General features: G+C 52.7%; 1 protein-coding gene across 1 annotated transcript in view; it reads right to left on the bottom strand.

The window, feature by feature from the left end:
* The window catches only part of LOC135405349 (zinc finger protein 70-like), a 431,851-nt gene that overhangs the window by 308,619 nt on the left and 97,459 nt on the right, over nt 1-25,773 (bottom strand). The window lies entirely within an intron of this gene.

The following is a 25,773-nucleotide window of genomic DNA, read 5'->3' as shown; positions in this document are numbered from 1 at the left end:
GGTCGCTCCGCCAGGTATCTGAGAGGTGCCAGCCAAGAACTGTGGCTCCTTCCAAAGTGCCCGCAGGGAAAAGCAGGAGCGGAGGGACCCCGCCAAGTGCCACCCGCCGCCCCCCCGGGCAGGGCGGTCACACCGCGCCGGTCGCAGCCACCGCGCCGGGGCCGCTCCCGGCGTGGCCTCAGCGCGGCGCGGGCTCCCTCCCACGGCTGAGGCGCCCGGCACGGTTTGGGGCGGGCGGCGGGCGGCGCTGGGCTGGGGGCTGGGGGCGGGGAGCGGTCCCTGCTCTTCCTCGCGGTGCGGCGAGAGCGGCTCCGGCGGGCAGAGTTCTCCCCAGTCCATGTGCGCCCGGCGACAAACCCTCCGTGCGCCCCGCGGGGAACAGCAAAGCTCCCGTGGCCGACCCCGCGCACTCGGCACGGGCGGGGACCAAAAGCTCGCCCGGGCCCTGATCGAGGGCTCAAAGCCCCGCCCCGAGCTCATGAATATGCAGCAGGGCGGGACATTTGCATCCCCCGGCCCGGCGAGGCCGCCCATTGGTGGGGCGGCGGCCAATCAGGCGCCGGGGGCAGAGGGTGGGGGCGGGGCAGCGACCTTGGAACAAAGCCTTGGAAATCTTTGATCCATCCACGGGATGACTGGAACCATCACTTACATCAGGGTTATCTCTACCTGCTGTCTTTGTGTCGTCTGACATCCAATGCGTGGGTTTTAAAACAACAGGTGAAAGAGGTTGCACTTTTTAAAGGTGCAAGGAACACTCAATTCAACGCTGACAGATGAATAAATAGCACTACAAAAAATACCGACATCAGAAAAGCATCTCTTTTAAGTCCTGAAAACCAGAAAAGGGACTTTCCACATGGGTGTCCTGTCATCCAGAACTATAAGGGAAGAATTCCATAGAATAAAAAAGTCTATAAGTGTTCTGTCCAATATCAAGGTGAGATTCTCTCTCTTCTAACATTTCACTGACCTAGGAAGCAAGAATTTGGCACAGAATTAATACTGGAGAAAAATGAGACAAGTAAAACCTCCTGAGCTCAGGAGAACCTGACTGTGCTGGGGAATCAGAGCTTTCCCCCTGGGAAATGAACTGCTCTGAAAGAGTGGGAAGAAACCAGGAACAAAGGCTGAGTTCAAATGCTCAAGAGTTAACAAAACCTTCCTCACCAAAAGGTCTGAGCTCCCCTTAACTCATCTCTAGACATCCCTGGAAATAAAACAACCTGACCTTGAACCCAAGGGAAACAAAGACAAATTCCATGGCTTTAGCTGGAGCCAGCTTGGGGGGGGATGTGTCACTGCTCTATGACATCACATCCTTCCTGTGACATCCCACCTCCCCTATAACATCACATCTCCTGTATGACATCACATCCGTCATATGACATCACATCCATCATATGACAACATATCTCTCCTGTGATATCATATCATGCCTGTGACATCACATCTCCCCTATGACATCACACCTCCACTGTGACATCACATCTCCCCTATGAGGTCACATCCATCATATGACATCACATCTCTCCTGTTTATCATATCATCCCTGTGATGTCATGTCCTCCCTCCCCTGTGACATCCCACTTTCCTCGTGACATCCCATCTCATCTATGACATCACATCCTTCCTGTGACATGATATTTCCCCTATGACCTCACACCTCCCCATAACATGACAGCTCCTCTGTGACATCACACCTTCCCCATGACATCACACCTTCCCTGTGACATCACTTCTCCCCATGACATCACACCTCCCCATGACATCACAGCTTCCCTATGACATGACCTCTCCTGTGATGTCATATCATCTCTATGACATCATGTCCTCCCCTCCGACATCACAACCTCCCCGTGACAGCACAGCTCCCCTATGACATCACATCCTTGTTGTGACATCAAGGCTTCTCAATAGACGTCACATCCATCATACGACATCACACCTCTCCTGTGATATCATATAATCCCTATGATATCACATCCTTCCTGTGACATCACATCTCTCCTGTGATATCATATCATGCCTGTGACATCCCGTGCTCATTTATGACCTCACATCCTCCCCTCTGACATCACATCCTCCCCATGACATCACAGCTCCCCTATGACATCACACCTCCCTGTGACATCACATCCTTCTTGTGACATCACGTCTCCCCATGACATCACATCTCCCCTGTGACATCACGTCCTTCCTGTGAAATCAAAACTCCCTGTGACATCACATCTCCCCTATGACATCACACCTCCAATGTGACATCACATTTCCCCTATGATGTCACAACCATCATATGACATCACATCCTTCCTGTGATATCATATCATCCCTGTGATGTCATGTCCTCTCCTGTGACATCACATCCTCCTTGTGACATCACAGCTCTCTTGTGACGTCACATCCTTCCTGTGACGTAACAGCTCTCTTATGACATCACATCCCTTGTGTGACATCACATCTACCTTGTGACATCACGTCCTCCCCATGACATCACTTCCTTCCTGTGACATCACATCTCCCCTGTGGCGTCACATCCATCATATGACATCATACCTCTCCTGTGATATCATATAGTCCCTGTGACATCACATCCTCCCCTGTGACATCACATCCTCCCCTGTGACATCACATCTCCCCTGTGACATCACGTCCTTGCTGTGACATCACATATCCAATGTGATATCACATCCTTGTTGGGACATCAAGGCTCCTCTATGACATCACATCCAGTGACATCCAGATCCATCCCAAGGTTGGGGGTGTGTGTCAGACAGGCAGAACCACAAATGCCTGCACAGCCCAGAGCAGTCAGTGTGGGGCTGTGCTTGCTGCTGCAGAGACCCCCAGGGAACAAACCCAGGCAGGAGTTTGGGGGGGTGTCCCTAAGGAGGACACTTGCCTTATTCTTGCTTATTATTTGTAATATCTTATAGATCTATCATACAACACCTAAGGATGGATTCTATAGAATATGTGCCAGAGATATTTGGGTTGGGTCTGGCTGAGCTGCAGTTCAGTTCCCCACAGCAGCCCTCCCAGTGCTGGGCTTGGCATGGCAGCTGGAAGGGGGTTGAGAACACCCCAGTGTTTTGGCCACTGCTGAGCACAGCACCAACACTGGGACATTCCTTCCTTAGCTGAGGGCAAGAGCCTGGCAGGGGACCCAAGTAGGCCAGCTGAGCCCAACTGAGACACACCCCCAGCTTTTCCCTCAGCTGCTGAGCGGGTCCTTTGTCAGAGAAGGAGATGAGGTTGGTCAGGCAGGACCTGCCTTTCCCAACCCCACGCTGGCTGGGCCTGATCCCCTGGCTTGTCTTAGGGCACATGGGCACAGCACCTGGAGCTTTGAGATTTCCTTCTTAAAGCACCTCCAGCCTTCCTGGACTCTTTTGTTCTCCAGGACTGACTCCCAAGGGACTCCATCCATCATTCTCCCAAACAGGCCAAAGTCTGCCTGCCAGGTGTCCAAGGTGTCAGTCCTGCTGCCCCCTCCTTCCTCCACACAGAATGGAAAACTCCAGCATTTTAGGGTCTCTGTGCCCGACAGCTCCAACCCCCACATCCCCCACCAGGCCCAGAATCATGGAATGGTTTGGGTGGGAAGGGACCTTAAAGACCATCTCAGTCTAACCCCGTGCCATGGACAGGGACACCTTCCACTAGACCAGATTGCTCAGAGCCCCATCCAACCTGGCCATGAACACTTCCAGGGATGGAGCAGCCAGAACTTCTCAGAGCAACCTGTGCCAGGATCTCACTACCCTCACAGTCAAGAATTTCTTCCAAATATCCCATCTAACCCTGCCCTCTGTCAATGTGAAGCCATTCCTCTTGTCCTGTCACTCCAGGCCCTTGTCCAAAGTCTCTCTCCATCTTTCCTGTTGAATCGTTCAGGGACTGGAAGGCCACAATTAGGTAACCCCAACACCTTCTCTTCTCCAGGCTGAACAATCCCAATTCTCTCAGCCTTTCCTCACAGCAGAGCTGCTCCATCCCTTTGATCCCCTTGCTGCTCCCCTCTGGACTCGCTCCAGCAGGTCCATGTCCTTCCTGTGCTGCAGCCCAGAGCTGGAGGCAGCTCTGCAGGGGTGACAACATTAAAGCCGTGTGTGTTCCAGCAAGGACATGGTGGAATCTCATGGAACCAAGGACCATTGTGACACTGCAGGGCCTCATGGAACCAAAGGAACCCTGAGACTTTTCAGAACCTCATGGAATCAAGGGGCCGCTGTGACACTGCAGAGCGTGAGGGAGACAAAGGGACCCCAGGACACTGTGGACCTCAAGAAATCAAGGGCCCATATTGACCCTGTGGAATGTCATGGAATCAAGGAGACATTCTTACACTGCAGGGCATTATTGAGCCTAAGTGACCATTGTGACACTGTGGAACCTGATGGAGTCAAGGGACCTTTGTGACATGTGGGGCCTCATGGAACCAAAGGAACCCTGAGACATTTCAGGACCTTGTGGAATCAAGGGACCATTGTCATCCTGCAGAACCTTATAGAGCTAAATGGGCCCTGGGACACTGTGGAATGATGGAATCAAGGAGCCACTGTGACACTGCAGAAGCTCATTCAACCAAAGGAACCCTGGGACACTGTGGAACCACATGGAATTACCAGGCCACAGTAACACTGCAGGGCCTCACGGATCCAAAGGGACCCTGAGATATTGTGGAACTTCATGGAATCAAGGGGCCCTTGTGACACTGCAGGGCCTCATGGAACCAAAGGATTCCTGGGACACTGTGGAACCTCATGGAACCAAGGGGCCACTGTGATATGTGGGGCCTCCTAGAACCAAAGGAGTCCTGAGACATTTTGCAAACTCATGGAATCAAAGGTCCATTATCACACTACAGAGCCTTATGAAGCCAAATGGACCCTGCGACTCTGTGGAACCTCATGGAATCTAGTGGCCATTCCCACACTGTAAAACCTCATGGATACTCTCAGGTTCCCATTATTAAAAGACACCTCTGGCCAAATTCAGCCGCAAAGGAGACCATGTGCCAAAGTCAGCAGTCCAGGTTTGATTTAACAGTAAATAGGAGGGAGAGAGAGAGAAAGAAATAGAGAGAGAAGAAGGTGATGGGAAGACAGTGAGAGAGAGACAGAGATGAAGTAAATGTATCACACCATGGAGATCCCTGAGGCTCCCACCTGTCCTTCTTCACCCTGCTCTGCTCAGTGGAGGGTCCCCAAGTTGTGCTTCTGGGCTATCACTTTTATACAGCCCAAGCCCCGGGTATTCAGGGGGGTAGATACTGTTCCCAGCCCAGCCCAGCTTGGGCTGGCACGTGGACAAGGACTTGCTTCCTTTCCCACAGTTTGCCATGGTGGGAGTTTTGCCCACTGTGCTTCCAGTCTGCAGGTGGGAATCTTTGTCTGGATGGGTTCCCCAGACCTGCCTTACCAGCCCCGGGTTCCTGTTGGGGCTGTCTGCTCTTTCCCACAGTCTGCACAGTGCAATTCTGTCCTGGGGGCTACTTCCAGAGCTTCACCTCCCTTTAGGCCTTGGAATTAAATACCTTCCTGTTTGCCACCAGTGCTTATGTGTTGTGGTGCCTTATGGGATTTTCCTGCTTTGACAGTGTTTTGAGATAGTTCATTTTGGCCTTCAAGTCCTTACATGTGCACACGCACACCACTCTCACCAGTGTCTGGCCCTCCAAAGAACACCAGACCTGATGATTTGTAGCTCCCACTCCAGTGGTTGGCACTTGGAGCTCCCTCCGTACCCAGAGCTCAGAGCTCCCTTGTGCCAGAAAGTTTAAAGATATTGTGCCTCATTCTGCCAAGACAACCCTTGGAAAAAAGTGTCCCTCTGTGTTTCCTGGGATAAGAGCACTCTATTGTCACCTTCCAAAACCTTGGAGAGGTCCCAGAGATCTCCCAGGAAGGAATTTGGGGCCTCAAGCACATGACCCGTATATAGAGGCTGAGGACTCAGGGGTCAGTGGAGGACAGCAGAGGAGTAGCCTGAGAGGTCTGGAAGGGGGGTGTCAGAGCTGGTGGAGCTTTTCTTCCTGTCAGAAAACAGCCTAAGAAAGAACTAGTGCCACCAAGGGCAGCTGGGGTGGCCTAGACTGGTGACAAGAATAAGAAATTTGCCTCCAAGGTCAGTATTGTTGTGCAGTATGTCAGAAAGGAGTCTGGGTGAGCCCAAGGCTTTGTGTGTGCAGGAAGAGCCAGGGAGGACGCAGAGATGTCAGTGCAGGAAGGTGCCAGCCAGGTGGGGCAGCCGGGGGGATGACAACAGCCTGCAGGGAAAGGGGCAGGGCATGGACACCGTAGGACAGCCTGGGCTGGAGAGGAGACAGGGAGGGGGAGAAGCTGAAAGGCCCTGCCAGAGCCACCTTCTGCAGGCCTTTGGCCATGGCTGCTGTCTGTGCCCCTGAGGCCAGGAGGAGGGGAGTGCCCCTTGCAGCCCTGGGGCCTCATGGCCTCCTTGTCCCTGCTCAGCAGCCTGGCAGGTGCCACCCCATGGGCCTGCCCTTGGCATTGCACATCCCACATCCCAGTGCCCCAGAAAAAGCCCTGAGGAATGAGGCAGGGACAGGTTCTGCCTTCCCAGGGACTCAGGTCAGGGCTTGGCCCCTTGTATTAGGGAAACAAGTCAAGGTTTCTTCAGCATCAGAGCCACCTTTCCTTTGCTTGTCCATCCTTGGCATCACTGTCTGCAGATTTCTGCTCTAACTGGAACCTGGGGACACGTTCTCAGTGGTGTCCCTCAGTGAGACTCATTAGCACTACAAGAAACTTTAGTGTTTCAATCTCACTTTGACTTCCTCAAAAGTTGTTTGAACTTTCTCTCAGGGACTGAGTCTCATGTAAACAACACCAAACCCCCCAAGGGTCATGAAATGCCTGGGGCTGTTGCTGTGCTGCTGAGCTGGGCCGGGCTCCTGGCACACAGGGAGCTCCTGGCAAGCAAGAAGAGCTTCAAAGAGACAGCTCTGCCCAGGAGCAGCTCCTCTGCACAGCCCAGCAGGGCTGAGGGCACTGCCTGCAGCACCCAGGGCACAGGAGAGAAGGCAGAGAGATGAGAGGCAGCCTGGGCTGGGAGGTGACTGAGCTCTCACCACAAAGAGAAACCTTCCCAGGATTTGAATGAACATTTCTCTGACTGTAGAAATATTAAACTTCCCTTCCTGGAGGCATCTCCTAAAGCTGGCACATCCCACAGCTTCCAGGATCTTTCAGCAGGACTCTCCCAGTTGCTGCAGTGCAGGGGAAGTGGCCATATGGCAGAGCAGGGCAGGAGCTGCAGGCAGCAAGGGCAGAGAGGAGAAGGGAGCAGGAGGTTCCAGGGATCCTGGGGTGGGAGGACAGGGCAGAGCTGCTCAGGGCAGGAACCTTGCCAGCCCTTTGCCACGGTCAGGCTCTGGCTGCAGAGCAGTGCAGGTGAGTTCCTGCAAGTGCCTCTGCCAGCTGCCAAATGGCAGCAGTGGCAGGAGCTGTCAGGATGGCTCTGCTGGATTTGCTGGGGTGCAGCAGGAGAAGCTGCTGCAGAGCAGGACTTGCTGCTGCCCCCTCAGAGGCCCAGGGCAAGAAGGTTCCCTGTGCCAGGGCTGGCTGTGGGGTGGGAAGGTGGGGGTGCAGCCAGGGGTGCCCAGGGCTGTGGTGCAGAGCAGGGTCCTGCCCCCAGGGCTCTGTGTGCTGGGGCAGGGACTCTGCTGCCTGCCAGGGGCAGCTCTCAGCCCGGCCAAGGAGCTGCCACGGCCCTGCAGGGAGAAGGGGTGGGTGGAAGGAGTGACCCCTCAGGGCAGGGCAGGGCAGGGCAGGGCTGGGCAGGGCCCTTCAGCTGCAGGCTCAGGGCTCCTCACAGCTTCAGCTCCACCTCCTCCATTTCCAGGGGCCCTTCTCAGGAAGCACATCCCCCCAGAACACCTCCCCCTTCCCAGCCACCGCAGGGGGTCTGGGATCTGCTCTGCAGCCCCTGCCCAGGCAGAGCTGCCCCTGGGCACTGGGCTGGGGATGGCTCTGGCAGCACTGGCAGGGAGTTGAGCTGGGCACAGGCAGGGGCTGCTGGCAGGAACAGCTCCTCACCCAGAGACAGGCAGGCAGGGAGCTGAGCTGCTGCCACAAGGGCTTGGCAGGGGGATGGGGGCCCCTCCCTGCTGTCCCTGTGGCACAGACCCCTTCCCTGAGCAGCTCCTGCCTGGGCTCCTTTCCCAGCCTAAGCAGAACCTGTGCCCTCAGGCCCACGGGGGCTGGGCTGTGCATTGCCCTGCAGCAGCCAGAGCCCAGGCAAGGACAAGGCCCTGATTTCCAGCTGTCTCTGTGTGTCCCTCCTCCCTTGGCAGCAGCACTGTGGCATTTCACTGCCATCCCCTGCTGCCTGGGCTCTCCTTGTTCTCACCATTGGGTTTTCTGAGCCTGTGTGGGGTTTTGGGGGGGCAGATTCCTGTCCAGACACAAACCCTTTGGGTGCTGCTGTGGGGATGTGTCTGTGGCAGCAAAGTGCCCAAGTGCCCTCCAGGCACCTTCAGGTTATTCAGCTGTTTGCCTGGGTGTCCTGCAGGGCTGCAGGTGCCCTCCAGAAGGGCACAGCTCTGCCATAGTATCTCTGTGCTGCACAAGATCCCCGTGGAGAAAACTCCTCAGTGCTAAATCCATGGAAATGCTCTGGGCAGCTCCAAGGAGCATTTTGTGTCTCAGTCTGGGAGGGGAGAGATGAAAAGGTGAGGAGTGTGTCAATCTGTTCTTTGGACATGCATTCCTGGATCTCTGGGCAGTTTCTTTGGAAAGGAACAGTTGAGTGTGATGCTCCCCCAGCTCCAAGCTCCCAGCACAGGGCAGCTGAGCACAGGACTGATGGGCAGAGCAGCTCTTCTCTCTGCACTAAGGGACCATCCTTGTGCCCCTCAGAACCCACAAGACTTGACCTGCAGTGCAATAGGAATGTCAGGGATTTCAAACCTCCACAACCACTTTTAAGTGTGGCAGGTACAAGTGGGTGAACAAATACAAAGAATTCCCTCAGCTCAGTCCTTCATTTGGGCAAATTGCAAACAGCAAAGCTGAGAAGCTCTTTGATGTATCATGAATACATTTAATTTGAGATCACCCTGCATTCCAAGTTCCCTCTCCCAGCAGAGCAAGAAGGAGTCCTTGGGAGTCCATCAGAGAGTTCCTGCTTCCAATGGTCCCCTCAGGCAGCAAAAGGCAGAGCTCAGGGGAGGGAGCTAAAGGGAGGTCTGAGAGAGGAGAGAGAGCCTGAGAGTGGGGTGGCTGAGACAGGTAATGTTTGGCTGCAGAAGCCTGGTCTAACTCAGCAGTGACTTTTCCTCCCCAACAGATCATAATACCCTGGGGAAGTAAATGTCCAACAGCAGCTCCATGGCCCAGTTCCTCCTCCTGGCATTGGCAGACAGGTGGGAGCTGCAGCTCCTGCACTTCTGGCTCTTCCTGGCCATCTCCCTGGCTGCCCTCCTGACCAACGGCCTCATCCTCAGCGCCGTAGCCTGCGACCACCACCTGCACACCCCCATGGGCTTCTTCCTGCTCAACCTCTCCCTCACAGACCTGGGCTGCATCTGCACCACTGTCCCCAAAGCCATGCACAATTCCCTCCATAACACCACAACCATTTCCTACACGGGATGTGCTGCACAGCTCTTTTTCTTTCTATTCTTCTTCTCAGCAGAGTATTATATCCTCACCGTCATGTGCTACGACCGCTACGTTGCCATCTGCAAACCCCTGCACTACGGGACCCTCCTGGGCAGCAGAGCTTGTGCCCACATGGCAGCAGCTGCCTGGGCCACTGGCTTTCTCACTGCTCTGCTGCACACAGCCAATACATTTTCCCTGCCCCTGTGCCAGGGCAATGCCCTGGGCCAGTTCTTCTGTGAAATCTCCCACATCCTCAAGCTCTCCTGCTCACACTCAGGCTACCTCAGGGAAATTGGGCTCATTGGAGTTAGTGGCTGTTTAGCACTTGGTTGTTTCATTTTCATTGTTTTCTCCTATATGCAGATCTTCAGGGCTGTGCTGAGAATCCCCTCTCAGCAGGGACAGCACAAAGCCTTTTCCACGTGCCTCCCTCACCTGGCCGTGGTCTCCCTCTTTGTCAGCACTGCAGCATTTGCCAACCTGAAGTCCCCCTCCATCTCCTCCCCATCCCTGGATCTGGCCCTGTCAGTTCTTTACTCAGTGGTGCCTCCAGCACTAAACCCCCTCATATACAGCCTCAGGAACCAGGAGCTCAAGGATGCTCTGAGAAAAATTATGACTGGATGCTTTTCAGGAGCAATAATGTGCCTGTTTTCTGGTGTGTAGCATTCAGAAGGGGACTCCTTAATGGTCCAGCCTTGTTGCTCAGGTTTTTCGTGGAGCTCATCGCGTTCTTCTTGCAGTAATTTTTTCTGCAAAGATATATTTTTATGCATCTACCTTCTAATTTAGTGCCTACCCACTGAATTTGACCAAGAGATGTATAAATGATAAATTGTGCTCTGAGTATTTAAACCATATAAAGGACCCTGCAGTGCCTTCTTTGTCCAAGACCTTTCTTCTCAGATGTTCCTAAAGGACAGCACACTGCAGGACAGGGGGTATTTGCAAACGGGAAGGGGACAATAATCCCAGCCCTGCAGCACTGCCAAGGGGCAGCAGTGCTTGGTCTTTGCAGAGCTGCTCTCTTGCCACTTCCACACTGTCCTCCTGAGCCCCTTTCTGGCTGTAAGGCCTGAGTGCTCTCTGAGCACAGTCCTGGGGGGTGGAAGCCCTTGGAGCAGAGGCAGGGACAGGCCCTGGGAACTTGTGAAGCAGAGCTGGGCTCCCTTCCAGCATCTCCAGGATGTTCTGGGATCTTCTGAGGGCAGGGCATGGACTGGGGCACTTCTGTCACCTTGCTCCAGGGTTGGAACTCTCCTGCAGTGTCCCCATGACACTCCTGCTCTCTGCTTTCCAGATTCCCTTTTCAGATCCAGTCTTCCCCTCCTGTTCCCAGGGACATCCTGTGAGTGCTTCAGAGCTGCCATCCTGGGGCAGCTCCTGCCCAGCGTGGGCAGGCACAAGGTCTCTCCAGCTGCTCCTCTCCCCTCCCCAGTGCCACTGTTTCCTGCAGCCTGCTCATCCCTGCCCAGCACAGCCCTCCTGGCACAGTTGGACACAGCCCTTGTTCTACCCCCTCCTCAGGCACCTGCCCAACCCCCTCAGCTCCAGCCTGATGGCCACAAACCTTCAGGGCAGGGAGGCACCGGGCAAAATGCTGAGGAAACCTTTCAACTGCACTCAGATCCAAGTGGAGGGGTTGGCCTCGAGGAATAAATCCCTTCTCATTCTCCAGAACCATCAGGACAACCTGTGTTGTGTCTTGGGCACTCCTCTGGAAAAGGTTTTGGTGTCCGGGATATTGGGAAGGCTGGGCAGTGTCACTGGGAGACCTCTCCCAAACCCTTGGAAAGGCCAGAGCCAGCCCAGGGCTTCCTGGGGCCTTGGCAAAGGCAGACATGGAACCAGTCTGCAAACAGGGCAGCAAGGAGGGTTGGCAGAGTTCCAGACTGCTCAGGCTCAGCAGGGAAGGGGATAGAGCAAGTCCTTCTGCAGCCATTGCCAGGCATGGGAAGGACAAGGCAGAGATTGCAGAACCCTGTGGGAGGGAATAGAGGATGTTGTGTGCCCAGACTTTATCAAGGCCCTTGACATGGTCTCCTGTGGTCTCCTTATGGCCAGAGTGGTGAGAGCTGGACTGAAGAAGTGGAAGATGTGGTGGGTGGGAAGTTGGCTGAATGAAGAGTGTCCAATAGAATTCATGGCACAAAGTCCTCTTGGCAGCAACTTCCTGGTGAAATCCTTCAGTGACCAGCCCTTGAACACCACTATAGAACATCTTTATTATCTCTCTGTACATTAGGACAAAATGCATTTTCAAGTCCTTTGTGGATGATGCCAAATTTCAGGGAGCCCTTGAGCAACCTGTCCAGGTTTAAAGACACATATTGGGGCAGGAACTCCAATAAAATTAATTCACTCCCCTTTTATTCCCCACCAGTACAAGGAGACAAAATACAAGGAGGTATAAGTGAAAAAATAGCAGTTTACTGACAAGAAATATGGCAACAAAGACAGCATTACCAACAGAACAGTTCAAAGCAACAGCAGAGAGAGAAATTGCCTCCTCTCTCCCTCCCCCACCCCAACTCCTTTTTGTAAACAGATAAAAACAGGGATCAACACTTGCCTCCCTTCCCCCTTTTCCCCCTGAATGGACAAAGAACAAAGAAAAAAAAAAAAGGGAAAGAGGGGGCAAAGCAAAATGGAAAACTCTCTGGCCTGAGATCAGTTGTGCTGCCCAAGAACACGCTGACTCCAGAGGTGTCCCAGCGGGGCAGAGCCGGCGACTCCGGTCCGTGCGGCGGCGGGGGGGAGGCAGCGGCTCTGCTTGATTCCATGGAGTTCTGGGGAGGCACAGTGGCCCCTTGGTTCCATGAGGGTCTGAGATGTCTCAGGGTTCATTTGGTTCCAAAGAAACCCCACATGTCACAATGGTCCCTTGGTTCCATGAGATTCCACAGTGTCCCTGCATTCCTTTGGTTCCATGAGGCCCTGCAGTGTCACACTGACCCCTGATTCCATGATGTTTCAAAGAATCATAATGGCCTCTTGATTTAAGGCCAACTGCACATGGGGCTGCCTTAGGGGGAGTGTGGGCACCCAGACAAGAGAGCTGACACCCCCCTGGACTCAGCCCTGGGGTCACCACATCTGGACTGGTCTGTCTGTCTGTGAGGTTCCCCATTGTGGAGGAATGAGGAAGAACTGGAGAGGGTCTAGAGGAGATCTGACAGGATGGAGCTTTACTAGGTGCTGGAAAGAAAAATAAATTTGTAAAGTGCAGCTCAGAAGGTTCAGACTGAATGTGGGAAAAAAGGTATGTTACTCAAAGAGGAACTTTATGGTGCCAGAGGTCACTAAGAGGGTGGTGGCATGGCTTTGTGTTCCAGGGAACAGCCAGAGCTGGTGCAGAGCCATCAGGGAGGGTCTAGAAATGCTGCTGGGAGGGGGTGGGAAAGCAGGAGGGGTGTGTGCAGCCTGCAAGGCCAGAGCAGCAGCAGGGCCAGGGCAGGACAGCCTGCAGGAGAGATGGCCAAGGGCTCTGGCAGGGCTGCAAGGCCCAAAGGCACCCAGGCCTTTGTCCCCTTGCCTCTGGCAGCTGCCTCTGCCACTCAGGCCACCACAAGCCACTTTCCTGGCAGGTTCTGCACTTGGGTTCTGCCTCGCCCCTCCCTCAGCAGCCTGGCAGGGGTTGCCCAGTTTTGGGCCTTTGTTGTTCCTCCCCCTCCCATCCCAGTGCCCCCCAAACAGCCCTGAGCCAGCCGGGAGGGACAGGATCTGCTGGGCCAGGGCCTGGGGCTCAGGCCTTGGCCTTTGTGCTCCACAAAACCAAGGCAGGCTTTGCTCAGCATTGCAGGGGCCTGCCCAGAGCCTTTGTCTGCCTGCACTCCTGGCCTCCAAGGAGCTGCTCCAAGGAGTCCCTGGGGAGGCTTTGGCAGTGCCTGCCCTCAGTGGGGCCCAGCAATGCTTCAAGGCACTTGCAGTTTGGCTTCTGACTTCTTCAGCAGCTTCTTCCATTTTCTCTCAGTACCTCAAGGATCATGGGCTGGCCTGCAAACACACCGTGGGGCTCATTAAAATCCAGAAATTCCTCAGGATCTCTTTGTCTTCCTTTAATTGTCTTCAAGGCAATTTCAAAACAAGTCTTCCAAGTTTGTACTTTTTTGTTTATATTCAATTATGGATATTTTTTAGTTCAGAGGAGAGGTGATAGAGGTGTTCTCCAAGTGATCTTGATGCTGAGTGTCTCCTCAGATCCACACTGACCTTGCATGATCAACCTTGCTCCTCACCCCCCAACCTCACCAGTTCTGACATGGCCCATCTTGGACTGACAGCTGATGCAACTCCAAACACACTGTGGGACCTATTAAAACACTGAAAACCAAATTATTTTCCTTCCTTTAATTGTCTTCATGTCTTCAAGACATCAACAACTAATTAGAGTTGTTTTGTACTTTAAGTACTGAAGAAAATTTAAAGGTGGACGTCATGAAAAATATATATTTTTTGATGAAAAGGAATGATTTACACAGAGTCTTTAGATGCAAGAGGGTCAGGGTGCAAAGGATTTGGACACAAAGACAAGAGGGTAAAAGACATTAGTAGCACTTAATCATTGACCAATTGAACAATTATCAAGTGGCTCAATAGCATGTGCTACAATTTTAACAGTGACTGAATTAGAGATTCACAAGAACAACATTCCCACCACAGTCAATTCACACCCACACCCAGGCAGAGATGTGTGCACACATCAAGAGCTGGGTGTGGAAAGGTCCCTCTCCCAAATTCTCCTGTTGTCAGGGAAACACTCCCACAAATCCCTTTGTGTTTCCCACCAGACAAGGGTCCCAGCTGGAGGAGTGTTTGTTGAGGAGGATCAGAATTGTTCTGGGCATCAGCGCCGCTCTTTGGAGTGTTGCAAACTGGAGGGTTCCCGAGCTGGGAGAGGCTGCCAGAGGTGTCCCACTGAGAGGGAGGTGCTGGGGAGCTGCCAGGGCCTCCCTCAGCCCCGCTGGGTGTGGGCTCACAAGGGGACTGGCTTTAGTTATCTGCTGAATTTCCATCCTGGTGTCAGGAATGACTGGATTTTTCAAACTATTTGGGAATTGTATCCAAACTGTTCCATTAGAACTGCGATTCAGGCAGGGAATGTTCCAAGGTTTTCAGGGGATGACTGATTATCCTGTGTTCCCCAGCTCTTACACCCATCCCAGTCCGCTGGATGGTTTATTTACAATGTGTCCCAAGGGGCGGCACCTCCGATGCCACAGAAACCCCTCCCCCTGGATTAGGAAACCTTTGGAATTCACGAGGTGTTCCAGTGGAGCATGAAAATGAACAGCAGCTTTCCTAAAGCCCAGCCCCAAGCAGAACAAAGCCCGGCCCCATCAGTGGCAGAGCACAGGTCCCCCATCCCTGTGTCCCTGTGGCCGCTGAGGCGGCAGCGCAGGCCCGAGGCGGTGCCGGGTCCCGGTGCAGCCGGGGCAGAGCGGCGGCTGCGCGAGCGGCAACCCCGGCGGTGAGTGCGGCAGCCCCGTGGGAGCGGCGGCTCCGGGCACAGACGCCGGCGGCAGCCGCTGTGGCGGCGGAGCAGCGACTCCGAGGCGCTGCAGGAGCGCCGGCTCCGCTCGCAGGCGCCGGCAGTGTTGGGAAGCCGGTCCCGGGCGGCTGCGGGGCAGCGCAGGCCAAAAGCGGCAGCGGCGGCAGCCTCGTGGCAGCGGCGGCTCCGGGCAGACACGGCCCCGCTCCAGCGCTGCCGCCTCAGCGGCGCTCAGGGGACGGCGCGGCGGCTCCGGGGGCAGGGCCGGGGACTCCCTCTCGGGGCAGCCCCGGGCACCAAAGAGGACTGAGATAGACAATGGTGGGTGGTTGTTTATCAAACAGGATGTATTTGCTTAGCCGATAAGCTGCAACTAAGGCAAGTGCAAAAACCACAAAGAACTGTGCTGATGCTTAAGCAAGACATATCTTAAGGTTGTTAAATTTTCCAAGAAATGCAAGGACAGCCCATATACGGAAGATGATTGCTACATGAGCCAAAGGGCAGAAAGAGGACACCGGAGGAAGTCTTACTTCAGCCTCAACGACCACCGGGAGGCAGAAAAGACCCCCTAACAACAACCCAGACATGCGCAGAGTACTATGACCACATCACAGAAAGCGGAACTAGAAGGATATAAAAAGAGACTGTTTCAACACGACAGCGCGGCAGTTGGTGGAGCGCAGACTCCCCTGTCGCCCAGCACTGCTTTTTGGTCATATTCTCTTGCTTCAATTAATAAATTCTAATTGGTATATTGATCCGTTGTGGTCCAATTTATGACAGGACCAGGGCCCGCCGTGTTCTCAGCTCGCTTCTCTGCAGTTCTCACGGCATCTGAGCACAGCAGGGGATGGGGAAATTGAGCTCAACCACAACAGGAGCTCCTGGAACCGAGTGGCCACTGGGACACTGCAGGGCCTCCTGGAATCCAGTGGCCGGTGGGACACTGGGGAGCCTCTTGGAGCCAAGGGAATGGTGGGGTATTTTGGAACATCGTGTGTTCCCCCACTGGGTGGTTGGCACTGAACAGGCTCCCCAGGGCAGCGGGCACAGCACCAAGGCTGACAGAGCTCAAGAAGTGAGTCCTTTAATGTTTAAGCTGATATTTTATTGCTTAGGGGTACTGTGATATACTCAATTGGCAAGTATTAATGCTAAAATAGTTTTCAGAGTAATTAATTTCAGAAAGTCTATGAGGTTTCTTCTGCACAATTATTTTTCATATTTAAGGAAAAAGACAAAAGCCAAAAAAAAGCATCTAGTTAAGAAAAAAAAAGGCTAAAACTCATGTGCTGTCTAAAACAGATTCAGAGCGTGTTTCCAAAAGCAAGTGCACAGCATTGCTAGTAAAATTGTCTCTGGAGAATGGTAAAATTCTTCCAGCAAAAAGTGGGTATTTTTTTCCCCCACTGTGGTAGTTTAATGCTCCGTGAATGCAAGATTTCCTCTGCTGAATTATGTGCACTTTTCCGTCAGCAGAAGAATTCCCCAGCAATGTTCTCGTCGCAGCCGTTAACATGTGGGGACAGATGAGATGGTTTGAAGTGCCATGAAGTGCCACGTCTTCAACCAGCTGTTCCCCTGAGCGTTAAAGGGGTGAGAATCAGATTCCCAGGAGCTGAGTGACATCCAGGGACACCCCATTGCTCTTCTCCAGGAACTGCTCAGGCCCAGGTGGTGCTGGGTGAGGTTTACAGGGCGGAGCAGCTGCTGTCAGTGGCTGACATTGGTCTGAATGACACCTGTCCCATCAGTCACCAGGCCACGGGGTCACAGGGGGAGAAACAACAATGGGCTGAATTACCTGGCGCTGCACACTCGGCTCAGTTGGGCTCCTTGTTCTCCTGCAGATCCAGAGGGTGGCTGGTTCTGTGCCGGGAGCCCAGGCAGGAGCACAGGATGGGCTCAGGTGGGGGCACGTGCCTGCCCTTTGCTGCTCCATCAGAAGGACTCAGGGATGGGCTGTCAGTGGGAGGGGGTGGTGGGAAGGAGCCTCCACTCAGGAGCTGGAGCTTCAGCTTCTGAAGAAGGCTGTACTTAATCACAGAGCTGCAACTCAGGATTTCTCCCAGCATTCCAGAACTTTTCCTTTAGCCAGCTGAGAGTGCCCAGGGCACAGCCAGGTTAATGTTTAACTCTTCCAACACTGGGCTCATCCCAAGAATATCCTGTCATCCTGAGAAGAAGGAAGGGAGATGCTGTGCCTGTTCCCTAGGGCTGGGCAGGAAGCAAAACCTTCAAAGCCGTGGCCCTTCTGAAGGAGTTGATCTTGTGTTATTCCTCAGTAGTCAGCACTGAAAATTCTGTATCCGAGACACTGAATGAAAAGGAGAGTTGCCGAGAGGCTTTTTTGGGGGAGAGTGTTTTTTTGGTTTGTTTTTGTGGGGGTCTTTTAGTGCCAGATGAAGGTTGGATCATGAAAATCAGTCTTGTTACAGAAAAAAACTGTAAAGGCATTTAAACACTTTCAGACGCTGTAACCGTTTTCCTTTCTTTCACTTTCTCACCCCTTGCAAATCAGAGACAGTTCCTAGAGGACAGGAGAATAAAATAAACAAAAGAAGAAATTATTTTTCTCTCTTGAGGCCTGTGTCAGGTCTGTTTTGAATGCATTTGAATCCTACTGCTTCCATGCTCTTTTTCAAGTAGCACCAGATAAATACCTATGAACTACTGAGATGAGAGTAATCATTCTTACTTCACAAAGTATTTCTCTTTTTTTTTCCTATCCTGTGTCCCTTTTGTGTTACATGCTATGCAGTGACTACATTTTTGTTCTAAGCTAATTCACTGCTGCTGTTTTGGGTACAACTAATGTCAAGCAGAAAACCTGTAACATGCCAGAAACAGGCTACAGTGTGCTGAAGACACAGCTTATGTTTGACTGTGTGTAAATACAGAGAGTTAGTTGGGTTTATCTGATAGCCTGGCAGAAAGAGAGAGGAGCAGCACAAACTGTTTTCAGTAACTGTGCTGTTCAGACACCTGATAAGATTGAGGGTGCTTTGGAACTGCTGATGTGCTTTGAATAAGAAAAGAATAATCATGTCCATTGGCACTGGCTTATCAGGAATGAAGTAAAATGCCAGCACTTCTACATTAGCAAAAGGAAAGGTTTTAGACACTTTGGGCCATTTTTCCATTGACATTAAATAGCAGGGTGCTTTTGAGTGTGCTGTAATGAGTGGAAGGATTTATTACCTTGACAGAATTACAGGTGAATGTGTTCAGAGAGGAGTCCTCAGCAACAATAACAGCTCTTTGGATAAGTGGCCACATCTATTCCTGCTTTTGGTAGAGATTCAGTAATTCCCTCCTTTCTTTCTCCCTGAAGTGCAGTGGCTCACTTACAATGTGCAGTTTTTCAGAGTGTCACATCCTTGTGCATTTTGTAATATCCTGGCAGCATGTTTGATATTGGGTGTGTAACAGGCTGTTCATAAAATAATGCTGGATCATTGACTGGTGTGTCCTCTGCCTTCAGTCACTGGGTATTTTCATGTTCCAAAAAGAATATATCTCAGCCTGTGCTGGGAAGGAAAGGTGTGATTCACCATTAACTTACCCCAGCAGGCATGAAACATGCTCGGATGCACTATTATCTTCTCAAAGTTTACTCATTTTTATTTTTGTACCTTTTCAAAATTTATTTCTAGGTTCTTTCACATGCTTACAATTAATTTTGGGATATTCAAATTTGATGAATGGTAGTGCACAAACATATTTGATTGATTTTGGATTCTAATTAATTCCTGTCAATGAGATCCCTGTGACACTCTGAAATCAATGATATGTGATTCAACCAAGGCACCACTGTTCTGTACATCAGGTAGCAGTTGGGAATTTAGGAACTAAATGTTCACAAGCTATAAATGGAGAAAATGTTTAGATTTCAATAGCCCTTTGTTTGGCATTTATTCACCAAAATATGTTTCTTGGGAAAGTTAGTTTTCCAAAGTGCAGGCTGTCAGTAAAAGAAGGGTCATTGATTTAAGGTTTATTAAATTTTAGCTAAAAACAACAGGCTCCATTTGGATGTAAAATGATTTAAGTATTTCCTGCAGGCAACCTTCATGCTTTAGGGCTGTTGCTCAAAGGTTTAATTCTTCTATGAAGATGTCAACTGTAAATATAAAAATGCCTCACTGAAAATGTTCAAAGTTTTTAACTGAAATAAAAATTCCTGCCTGGGGAAAGCACTATAATCAAAATAAAATGGTCTTAATTTTTTTTTCCTGTGGAGGCTGCACTTGAAAAGAGTGCTTCAAGGCAGCAGGGTTGGTAGAGGGAATGCCAATTTTTATTTATTTATTTATCTACTCTCCCCCACATATGATGATAGTCCAGCTTTGGAATCAGCAACACACTTCAGACACTAATACAAGGCAATATGAGCTGCTGCCGCTTCCAAAATGCAGTATCCTGGCATTCCAGTCAACTTTGTAATCTGGCAAAAACCCACTTGGCAATATTAAAATCTAGCTTCTGAAGCACTTTTATTTCTGAAAGCTTTTTATGTCTTTTTATATCTTTTTAGCATATATTAAATTTCTTAGGAGCAGTGGCCAGGATGTACACTTGATGGATGACTGGGGTGGGGAGTCTCCCCCTACCCCCTGCTTTTTTTTTTCCTCCCCTTTAATTTTAAAAAGAGGTGTGATAATTGTGCATTAGGCAATGCTGGAACATGAATCCTGCAGATGCAGCTGTTTGACACCATTAACGTGGGGGGTTTGTACCATTGTTAGGTAAGTTAGCAGAGATTTTCCAAGCTAAGAAGGACAGCCTGCTGCCAAGCTCTGGCATCTGTCTTAGGAAATCTTTTGTTTCAAGGATGCCCTGAGGAAAATGATGACTGGATGCTTTTCTGAAGGCACAAACAGCCTGTTTTCTCTTCCACAGCATTCAGAATGGGACTCCTTGTTCCAGCCTGCCTGCTCAGATTTTTGTGGTGCTGGGTTAGGGTTTTCATGGGGTTTTTCTCCTGGGATAAAGTTGTGTACAATGAATATTGATTATTCATCCCATGTCTGGTTCACTGTCTACATCTTGAATTTGACCCAAAATCTGTGTAAATGAGGAATGCATTGAAACAAAGTCAAAGATCCTTCAGTGACTTGTTTTTGTGAGTTCAGTCTTCTGAGACCTCTGATGAGTCTGGCAGGGCAGTGCCTGTGTGCAGAGGGGCAGGGAAACAGAGTCCCAGCACAGCAGCAGTGCCAGGGAGCAGCAGCATTTGGCCTGTTGAGAGCTGCTCTTTTTCTCCTGCCACCCTCCCCTTCTGGGCCTCGGCTGAGGCCTCAGTGCTCTGGGCCTTGGTCCCTGGGCTGGGCTGGGTCAGTCCTGTGGCCATGGCACTGCTGGCATGAGCTGGGCTCCACTGCACTCTTTCCACCACACAAGGGGCTCCATTTGCTCTGGGCACAGCCTGAAGCCTCAGCTCTTCTTCTCAAGGGCTCTCAAGAACAAGGCCAAGGAGCAGACTCTCCAGAGGGTCCTTGCCTTGCTGGTTTCTCCCTGGAGTCTGTGTGCTGCCCTCAGGGTCCCACTGTGGGGGTTGAGGGGCTGAGGCTGCTCCGGCTGAGGCTGCTGCAGCTGGTGCTGGTGGTGGCCAGTGCCCCTGGAGATGGCAAATGGGGCCTGAGGAGCCCGGGGCCGATTCTCTGCTGCTGTGCTGGGGAGCGGGGCTGGCCCTGGGGCTGCAGGAGCTGCCTGAGCTGATGATGTGCTGAGCATTGCAGACCCAGAGGCCCTGTCCCTGAGCTCCATGGCCTCCATGTCCTGCTGCAGGGTGTAGCAGTACGTTCGGATACATGTCCGGAATAAAGACAAGTGCCAAAAAATACTCAAACACACAAAATATCTTTTATTACAGTGAGAATAATAATAATAGTAATAAACATAGCAAGAGGAATTAAAAACTAAAAAAGGATACAAAATAACTACCTTATCGGGTGGCATTAAAACAAATACTACGAACAGCATTTCATACAGTATTAACTAGTGAAAAAGGGGAAACAAAATAAGGATCTTAACACAATATTATGGATAACACGATATTGGTTAGTAAAGAGGGAAACTAAAGGAAAAATACTATAAACATAAAAGGGGAATTGAAGGAACACTAAAAGGATATTAAAAGGTTTGTTATCTCAGTTGCTTCCTATCAAAAAACTGTTTACCCACACAGACAGGCCAGGGCTGTCAGGATCTGCAGCAGCTGGTCGGTGCCCGAGCTTAGCGGGCGTCCCCGCGGAGCAACACAGTCTCGGTGGCAGGATGAGGATCGCTCAGCTCAGCAGTCCCGACACCCCATTTTTATCAGTTCCACATTACACCACGTAGGGCCAGTACCCAGTATAAGGTGGTACCTGAGTGGCAGCCAAACCCCCCCGATCATCACCTCATGGCAACAGTCTGTGCATGCCCCACTTGTAGGGCAAGGGGCCAGCGACCCCTGCCCACATCATCTTCCTCCCATCATCATCTTTCTCACCTCTATGCATGACCTCTACCATTGTGTTTCAAGGGTAGATGTATCTATCTTGCAATATGTAGCAAAACCAAGGAAGAACTCAGCTCTGATAAGAGGGGATATCAAGCTGACTTGCTAAAAAGCACAATGGACCTTACAATTAGCTTGTGTCATGAAGTTACATTGTACCATACTCTGGCTGGTTTCACATCCTAATATGATTCCGTTCTCACGCCTCTGTGCTCCATTGATCATCTAATTCAAAAGTACCCCCCTTACACAGGGCCAGACCTGAGTGTGCTGCTCTGCTGGGCTGGGGCAGGGGCAGGGAGATGGGGGGACCAGGGAGGGGCTGGACTGGGCAGTGCCAGGGAGGGGAAAACCCCAATGTTGAGCTGAAGTGTGTGAGTGTGCAGGGTGAGGGCTCTGCAGGGCTGAGGGGCCTCCAGCCCCTGGCAGTGGCAGCAGGAGCCAGGCAGACACTGCCCCTGCTGCCAGGAACTGGGGTGTGTGTGCAAGGGAAGGACTCCTGTCTCTGCACAGCCCTGGGGGTGTGAGCAGGGCAGGAGCCCAGCTCAGCTCTGGAGCCCTGTCAGAGCTCTGACACTTTTGGGGGTGACTCCAGGAACAGCCTTCACTGGCCCAGGGACATTCATCTCCCCAGCCTCACACACATCCCCTGCAAATGGCCCTGTCTCCTCCATCACCCTCCTCTGCCTTTCTGGCCCAGCCCTTTCATTCCACACCAGCAAAGCAGCCTGGGCACCGTCTCACCTCTGCACGTAGAGGGCTTCTGTGAGCAAGACTGACAGAATTCTCTAGAAAGTGCATTTGTTCCCTGTCACATGGCACAGGGCACAGCTCAGAGTGTGAAAACACTCCCAGGCACACGCATCCTGGAGAGCTTTTTCAAGACAAAAATAGGGAGAGGAAGAACAAAAGAGGCAAAATTAGAGATACGAAAGGTGCCCCAAAAATCAGGAGCTTCCTCTGAGCCATGTTTCCATAATGGAATCACTGATGAGATATTTAGTTTGATAAGTAGCTGCACAAAACTATTCATTAGACAATGAAAGAATAAGCTTAATATAATATATAGAAGGTGTTGTCAATGAAAACAAATGGAGAAAAATTGTTGAAATTAAAAAAAAAAAAAAGATCTGGCAATGCTGGCCAGGAAGCCTTCAGCAATTCCCAAGAGTTCTGTTCTGCAGAGGTATCAAGTATCTCTGAAATTCCACACTTGTGGGTTCAGGCCATGATTTGCCAGAGCAGTCCCAGAGCTGGCCACTGCCCAGAGATGCCCTGGGGCAGCTCCAGTGCCCAAGTGGGACAAGTGGCCCAGGGTGTGTGGGAGCCCTTTGGAGCAGGAGCTGGTGGGCAGGAAGGGCCCATCTGGGGAGGGGCAGGGAATCCCCCCCTGCAGCCCTGCTGCCCAGGCTGAGGAGGGTCCTGTCCAGCCCAGCAGGACATCATGTGCCCTTGGGGGCTGGGCTGCCAGGGCTGTTCCCAGGAACTGACTGGCCAAGGAGGGCAGGCAGATTCTCAGGGGTCCTGAGGGTCATCACAGAGCTGAGCCCATCCAGATGAAAGACTTGGGGAGGTCAGGAGGAACTGGGACATAGGGGATAGGATATTTGGGGGAGGGAAGAGGGGCTTGGTCAACAGAGATCAAAGATTTTGATGAGGTAAAACCAGGTTCAGTTAATGCTGAGGGTGCTGCAGCACTGCCTGTGCAAACACTCCTGATATGCCTTTCCCTTCTTTGTACCCTCAAGCCCCAACACTATATAAAAGTGCTGCCCCTCCCATTGGAAGGAATCCACTGCTCTACTCCCAGCCTCAACCTGACCTTGAAGGCAAAGCCCAAATCCAGAAATCCAGACTCTTTGTACTCCAGTGCCCAGCCCACTCCCAGACCTGCACTGTCAGTGTGAAAAGCCAAGCTTTAATCCTGACCCAGCCCAAAAAGCTCTTCTCCTAATCATGAGCCAGACACTGCCAGCAGAACAATAACCCCCCCCCCCCAAGCTTCTGCCTAATCCCCACCCTGAGCTCTAAACCCCAAGCCCTGACCATTAAACACCCCCACAGCCCTTGGGAGCAGGGCAAGGACCTGGAGGGCCCAGAGCAGGCCCAGGGGGTTGGCAGAGGAATGGGAGGTGACCTGGATCTGTTCAGCCCGTGGCACACAAGGAGCAGAGAGGTGGCAATGCTGGCAGGAGTCAGCTGTGTCTCAGGATGCCAAGGAGGCCCAGGGCTGGCGAGGGGCTGCCAGGTCACCTCTGTCCCAGCCCTGCCAGGCAGCAGCAGCCTTGGGCACCAAGAGTCAGGGGAGCCATCTGTGCACACCCCTGAGAGCTGCCCCAGCTGAGAGTCACTCTCAGGGGCCCTGAGAGGAGGACCCTGGGCAACTTGGTGCAGTCAAGGCACCATTCTGACCCTGAGCAACCCCAGGGACTCCAGGGACCACTCTGACACTGCCAGGCATTCTGGAGCTAAAGGGATCCGCAGACACTCTGCGACCTCATGGAATCACGTTGGGAATTGTGTTGGGACACGGGGACCAAAGGAACCTGGGACTCAGTGGATCCTCAGGAAATCCAGGGACCATTGTGACACTGGAGAACCACATGGAAACAAGGGGCCATCCTGATGCTCTGTAAGCTCCTGGAACCAAGGGGCAATTGTGTCACTCCAAGGACTTCTGGATCCAAAGGAAAACAGGGACACTATGGAATCTCCTGGAACCACGGGGCCACTGTGGCATCTGGGGCCTCATGGAACACAAGGAATCCTGAGACATTTTGGAAGCTCATGGAATGAAAAGGGCCATTGTGACAATACAGGGCCTCAGGAATGCTGAGTGCTGAATCATTTTGGAACCTCATGGAACCAGGGGGCCAGTGTGACACTGCAGGGTCTCATGGAAACAAAGAAACCCTGGGAAACTGCAGAGCCTCCTGAATTTAATGGGCCATTGTGACTCAGGGCAATCTCCTTGAGTCAAGGGGCCACTGTGACACTGCTGGGCCTCGTGGAATCCAAGGGACCCTGAGACACAGTGGAACCTCCTGAAATCAAGGGCCCATTGGGATTCTGTGTAAACTGGTGGAATGAAGTGGCACTGGGACACTGCAGGACCCCATGGAACCAAAGGCATGCAGGGACACTGTGGAATCTCAAGGAGCCAAGGGGCCATGGTGACACTGTGGAGCCTCATGGAACCAAGGGGCCACTGTGACTCCCCAGAACTCCATGGAATCAAGCAGACCTGCTGCCTCCCCCCAGCCCCTGCCGGCTCTGCTGCTGCTTGGGTACCTCTGGAGTCAGCGTTTCCTTTGGCAGCACAACTTAGATAGTTTTCCAGATTTGGCTTTCCCCCCTCTTTCCCAAGGTTTTCTTTTCTGTTTTCTGTTTTCTGTTTCCCTGAGGGGAAAAGGGGGAAGGGAAGCACGTGTTGATCTCTGGTTTTATCTGTATACAAAAGGGAGTTGGGGCGGGGAAGACAAAGCGGTTTCTCTCTCAATTCTCTCTCTTTTATCCCATTCCCGCCTCCCTCGCCACACCCCGGGCGACTGTTTCACCGCCGCCCGTCCTCGCCCGTCCCGCGGGGCAGCTCTTTTAGCTCCGGGCGGCGGAGACTCCCCCGGCGCGGCCCTTTGGTTTTCCTCGGTTTATTCTCCGGAGTCGATTCCGTTCCGAGCTCGCCCCCCCTCTCTGGCGACCCCCGCCAGGGCCCGTCCCGGGGCGGCTCCTTCAGTGCCACGGGCGGCGGGGACCCCTCGGGGCGGCTCCCCCAGGGCCCCGCCCGCCGCCGCCGCTCCCCGGGGCCCTCCCCGCTTCCTGCCGGGATCGGACACCGCCGGCGGCCCCGGCCCTGCCGGGCTCCATCAGCCTGAGCAATTGCTGCCAAGGAGGGGCCGGGGGCTTCCTCTTGGCCTTCGTCTCCCTGGCGCTGGGGCTCGGCTTCTACCTGCGCCAGAAGGTGAGGGGGGTCCCAGGGGGCCGTGTGTCCCCCCAGAGCGTCTGTGCCCCCCCGGGGACCCCCCACCCCGGTGTCACCCCCTTTTCTCTCCCCACAGAGCTCCTGAGCCGGCGGCAGCCGCAGCCCCTCCCCAGGGCCTCGGGCCCAGCCTGGACCCCTCCCGTCCCCACGAGGATTTTGGGGGCGT

Source organism: Pseudopipra pipra, chromosome W (assembly GCF_036250125.1).
Source record: "Pseudopipra pipra isolate bDixPip1 chromosome W, bDixPip1.hap1, whole genome shotgun sequence".
Lineage (NCBI taxonomy): Eukaryota > Metazoa > Chordata > Aves > Passeriformes > Pipridae > Pseudopipra > Pseudopipra pipra.
Note: the sequence above shows the minus strand (reverse complement) of the source record. Positions and strands in the feature narration are given on the sequence as shown.